General features: G+C 40.6%; 1 long non-coding RNA gene across 1 annotated transcript in view; it reads left to right on the top strand.

Moving 5' to 3' along the window:
• Window positions 1–5267: 5267 nt before the first annotated feature.
• Window positions 5268–6000, top strand: part of LOC147013884 (uncharacterized) — a 36451-nt gene continuing 35718 nt past the window's right edge. The window contains exon 1 of the long non-coding RNA XR_015050557.1: window positions 5268–5546. This is a non-coding gene — a long non-coding RNA (uncharacterized LOC147013884). The remainder of the gene's footprint in view (window positions 5547–6000) is intronic.

The raw sequence follows: 6000 nt of genomic DNA, 5'->3' as shown, positions 1-6000 counted from the left end.
CGTTTACGCACCTACGGGCCTGTACTAGTAGTTTAAAACTGTTCAAATCAGTATCTCAGTGAATTCGCCATTCTATATTGAACATTGCATACCCAAGTGACGTCATGAGGTAATCTATGACGTCATGACGTGACTTTTTATTATTTCACAATTATGTGGCAAATTGATGATGATGAAGACTTCAGATGCTGTTACTGAAGGTATGCAAGTTCATTAATTCTTCCTGATCAAGCACCTATAGTTACAGTGCTGCCTTTTACAAACATCTTCAGAATATTAAGACAAAGGATTCCAATCAGCTTCAGATTTTTCCAAATTTCACTTCCATCAAAATGTTGAATTATGATATTGAAAATGACAATATGTTTCGAAACTAAAGAAGATCACACAGGTAAGATTTAAAAAACTTTCAATGCCCATTTTTCCCATTAGACAGTCATTCAGTTTGACTTCAATTAACACTGGTGAGGCCATGTGCATTTCTTGTGTAGGCGTACTTGGTGTAAACTATATGTAGGGCAGAGACCATTGATGAAGTACGAACTTTCGCCATATCCACCCTCCTTGTTCGAAGCTAAACATCAACTATGGAAACCAGACAAACCTGTGCTTCTCGAGGCTATACGGAACCATGCTGCGTCCATGGATGATGCTGTCCTTCAGTCTATTCCCAAGACAGATCACAACGTCTTAGATGGAGGTTCCCTTCTACATCACTTGAAATGGACAGAAGGAAGTACCTACAGTTCAATTGCCGATGATTATGCATCTTTTACAGTGGAACTGTATGGAAAAGCCACTGTGGTATTCGATGGATATGAGGGACCAAGCACAAAGGACAACACCCACCAGCGACGGAAGACAACAACTGTGAGAAATGCTGTCAACATTACAGAGACAACTAAATTTGTGGGGAAGAAGGATGATTTCCTTTCCAAATGAAAAGAACAAAAAGTCACTTATTGATATGATATCAGCATGCCTGAAGCAAAAAGGCTGCCATGTTGTCCAGGCAGAGGGGGATGCAGATGTGGATATAGTGAAAGCAGCTGTCACAATGTCCACTTTCAAATCAACTACGCTTATCAGAGAAGATACAGATCTTCCAATATTGCTTCTCTATCATGGGAAAATGGATAGTAAAGAACTTTACTTTCGGTCAGGCAAAGGGAAACCAAATGTCTACAATATAAAGGTTTTGAAGCAGTTACTCGGAGATGATGTTTGTACTGATTTGTTGTTTGCCCATGCTTTTACTGGATGTGATATTACTTCTAGAATCTTTGGGGTTGGGAAAAAAAATCAGTGTTCCAAGAAGTCATCAAAGGTGATTCTGTGTTGCATTCCTGTTCAAAGATTTTTGTGCTCCAAATACAGATCAAGATGCTGCAGAAAGTGCTGGCTGCAAGGCAATGGTGTCATTGTTTAATGGGAAAACGTCTGACTCTCTAGCATCATTGCGATACAGTTACCTCTGAAAAAAAGTGGCGACAGCAAAGACATTCGTAACGCCAGAGACATTGCCCCCCGCAACTTCAGCTACAAAACAGCACTCAAGACGAACTTATCTTCAAGTCATGGTATGGATGGGCCGGAGTGTAAACACGGACATTACAAAATGGGGCTGGGACATTCGAGGGAACAAACGCACACCAGTAATGATGGACAACAACCCTGCTCCTGATATTCTGCTAAAAATGATTCACTGCAACTGCTCGGCTGGATGCAACACACTTAGATGTAGTTGTAAGAAGTGCGGACTTGAGTGCACAGGGGCTTGTGGACCTTAGCAAATGGCAACTGTGAAAATATGAACTATGCACCGATTTTAGATGAAAACGAGGACGAATACGTTGACTTTTTTGGCTAAATCAGTAATACGTGTCCCGACTGGAATGACTTCCTTGGTACCAACTACCCAGGTATTATTTCAAAGAAATTGAACACATTGGTCTCCATGGCTGTTGTTTTTGTGTGTAAAAGGTATGGTTGTGGCATCATGATCTTGGCATCATCATTGAATTTATGATGTCATCTGGTCATCAAACAGGATGAAAACTATTTTTGTGAACATGTTTTCATAAATTTGGAAGTTACCATGAAATCACATAAAATTACATCATGACGTCATGAATGACGTCATGATGCGACTTTGGGACACTCCCAGCAACCTCACATGTTTTGGTACTTGTAAGGTAATAAGTTTTATCATTAATTGTCACTTTTAAAGTGGTTGAGAACTGTTTGTTTCAAAGGTATGCATAGATATTAGGTATTTTGCTCTAATGGCAGCATTCTTTTTTGATGTCATATTTACACCCTTTCTGATGGTACAATTTTGGCCAACTTTTGATATGTTTTTCTCTGGGCCAAACACGACTGAAAAACACCATAAAACGTTTTCTTGCAATTTTTTAGGGTTAGTCAGCATATTGACCCTACTATGACACAAAAATCCTTTTGAAAAGTTTTGATCAAGTCATTTTTGTTAGAGGTCCATACTCTGGAAAGAGCCTTGGGGTCTCAAGACAAGTCGTGAAACTGTCCATGGCTAAAGACCAATCATGGACAGGTGACCACTCTGTACGTAGCAAGGTGTGGAATTTCTGCAGAGCAGCAGTGGAAATGGAACAAAGACCAACGAGGACAGTCCAACATCCTTACAAGCTGCACCACCAAGACACTCAATGATCTTTGGTATATATATATATATATATATATATATATATATATATATATATATATATATATATATATATATATATATATATATATATATATATACATATATATCTTCTTCTTCTTTCGGCTGCTCCCGTTAGGGGTCGCCACAGCGGATCATCCGTGTGATCCGCATAGTGATTTGGCACATGTTTTACGCCGGATGCCCTTCCTGACGCAACTCTAGTCGCCTCTTACGACACAGGGATATGGTACACCTATTTTAACCGGGGTATACACCGGCCCAGTATACTGGTACTCATTTCGCCGACCTCGGAAGGATGACAGGCTGAGTCAACCCCCTGGTGTATTAATTCAGTGGCCCAAGGGGCTTGAACTCAGGACCTTTTGGATCCCAAGCCGCTGCCCTAACCACTGCGCCAACACATATATATATATATATATATATATATATATATATATATATATATATATATATATATATATATATATATATATATATATATATATATATATATATATATATATATATATATATATATATAACCAGGAGGTTCTTACCATTATATATGTCATGCGTACAGGAGGAAGAGGGGGGAAGGAATCCAAATTTTCGCTAAATTTACCTCCACCTTCGAAGGTGAAGGAGGTGATGTTTTCACCCCTTTCTGTCTGCCTGTCGGTTTGTGTACAGGATATCTCAAAAAGTTGTGGACAGATCCGAATGAAATTTTGTGGACAGTTTCGGTGTGCGACAAGGACAAACTCATTAGATTTTTGGTGAAGATCCGATCCGGATCCGCCAACTCAAATTTTTTGAGTGATTCTTCATCGTTGAGAGATTACGGCCAATATCGATATATAGCACGATATCTCAAAAAGTGGATGGATTCAGACGAACCTTGGTGGACAGGTTGGGTGTTTCGCAAGGATGAATAGATTCCATTTTTGGTGAACATCTGAATCCGGATCTGGACATGAGAATTATTTAATTTTTAAACTGATTCTTCACCATTGAGAGATCGGGCCAAAAACGATGTAGTACTGTATAGCATGATATTTCAAAAATGTATTGGGCACGATATGTTCTCGTGGATCAGGCATTACGTGGCGGAGGTATGCGCTCGACCGAGTGCCCTTCTAGTTGTGTATGTAATAAACAGATGGCCCTTTTGTGACAACAGCAATAAATGTACATGGGTGGGGGGAATTCAGTGTTTATGGGAATCCTTATAGCTTGTGAGTTAACTTTCTATAAAAAGAATCGCGGACATCGTATTTATATATTTTGTATGTTGTGCACTTGATTAGATAATTTTATCGGTTATCTCCATCGTATGAGTAAATTATACAGGCAAACAGAAACTTTTCAACTTCAGTTTCATGAAACTTGCACAAACAAACATTATACATGAATTTATTTCGAGATTTTTTCTTTCCCTCCCCATTGGAAACAATCAATTTCATTTTGAAAAGGATGCGAGAACAAGTCTTCAGGCTGGAATTCGGCTGCCAATGATTTGCGAATTATCCACGATGCTCCTTGGCTCAGACAAATTACCTTCGAGCTCTTTGACGAATTATGTGGCCGACAATGGAACGCCGAGTAAAAATGATATGCCTGGAGTGGTCGCGCCAGGCATCTTGCTTGGAGCTGTGCCCAGAAGGGTGGACCATATGCACAGAGTTCTTGGTGGAGAGAGCCGGAGGTAGTCAGCAAGGAACTGCAAATCATTCTTCCCTAATTCAGCAACAATTTACGGTGGAGATGTCGAAAAGCAGATGGACATGTAAGAACAATTAGACGCTCATACTCTTCACAAAACTCTGGGACATATCACGACTGGTTGAGAAATGTTTCTTTGCTATAACCAATTTCCACTCTGATGCAGGATAGTCCACTGAAAATGCAGGAATTTAGAATTTGCTTCTGGTGTCAGGATAATTTGCCTACTGTCTCCAAAAGACACTGAGACATCTTCAACTTGAACGAATGACCAGAGCTGGCAGACTGGTTCTCAGCTTGAAGTGTACTCAATGTTTGGTGCACACGTCGCTACCTCACTCTGGATGTGAAACGATAGTTTGCAGCTGGGTCGAGATGTTTACCCAGGCATGACAACTTAGAGGTGAGTGCACATACCTCGAGACAAATCCAATATACAGTGTTGTTACAGATGTGGAAAGATGGGATAGATGCCGATAGCTTAGGATGTGTATAATGATAAGTGCTCTTTTATGTGTCCAACTTGTTGAACGATGGTTTAATTGTGGGAAAGACTAGCACCTTTATTGTTTTATTTTATCTTTGAGTTAACACAACCATATTTACACACCCTTCCCAAAAGCTGCTTGGTGTCGTGTTCAGATGGGCCGGATGTTCCCCATGTTGGAGGATCCGCCTTCATGGCTGTAAGAACAGAAAGTGATGTCATTATATTTCAGGAAAGAGGCAATACATTAACTGTTTTGCAATGTAAACGATTGATTTGGTGAACTCCTGATGAAAAGTAAATTGCAATTATGAACCATATTTGGCACCCTGCTTTTCTTGTCGGCTACAAGGGAAGTGATGAATGGGGGAGGAGTCGATAGGTTCTGGTTCACAGACGAGATGTACCACCATTTTCCCTCTCTCCCATGTGAGGTATGAGGAGTCGTGCGGTTTTGGCTCGAAGAGACAATGTGCCACCACTTTTCCGATCTCTCCCATGAAGCAACCTGGCAAGTGAGAGATCAGACGGGCATTGGTGATGCTACCTACCAGAGGTGACCTGATTCTCACAGACTTGCCTGGGGCTCAGGGAGCACTGAAGGTTGGAATCGCTGACCCTCTGTCTTAGTCAAGAGGAGACAATAAAACTGTAAGCTAACCAGGCCTGAACCAGAATCCTTTATTTCTCTTTTTCATTTCCCATATTTTTACTGCCTTTTCATTTGTTATTTTAAATGCTTCCCCTCCTGTCCCTTAGCTAGATGTCTAAATGCGTCAATGTGTTGGCCTTCGTCAGATAGTTCTGTGGCCTTCGTTTGTGTTAAGGGTACAAGGTCATTTCAGAAAAGTGTTATGTGTATCTACTTTGCCTATGCTGCTTGTGAATGATTATTTCATTAAAGCTTGAATAAGGAAGCCATTGTTTCCCCTGAATTCATACCACGGAATAAATCTCCTGCATGTAGGAAACTAGATCCAATAGTAAAACAGCGTTACGTCACCAGATACCAAAGGGTGTCTTTGGCCCGCTCCCTCTTCCGCTGAAAAATTGTGCGAGCTTCCAAAAACCCCGGCAGGCTGGGAATAGGACCTGCAGTCCCTGA

This window comes from Eptatretus burgeri, chromosome 13 (assembly GCF_056783735.1).
Source record: "Eptatretus burgeri isolate ZD-2024b chromosome 13, Ebu_testis_v1, whole genome shotgun sequence".
In the NCBI taxonomy this organism is placed as follows: domain Eukaryota; kingdom Metazoa; phylum Chordata; class Myxini; order Myxiniformes; family Myxinidae; genus Eptatretus; species Eptatretus burgeri.
The sequence above is the reverse complement of the archived record's forward strand: the minus strand, read 5'-3'. Positions and strand labels throughout refer to the sequence as shown.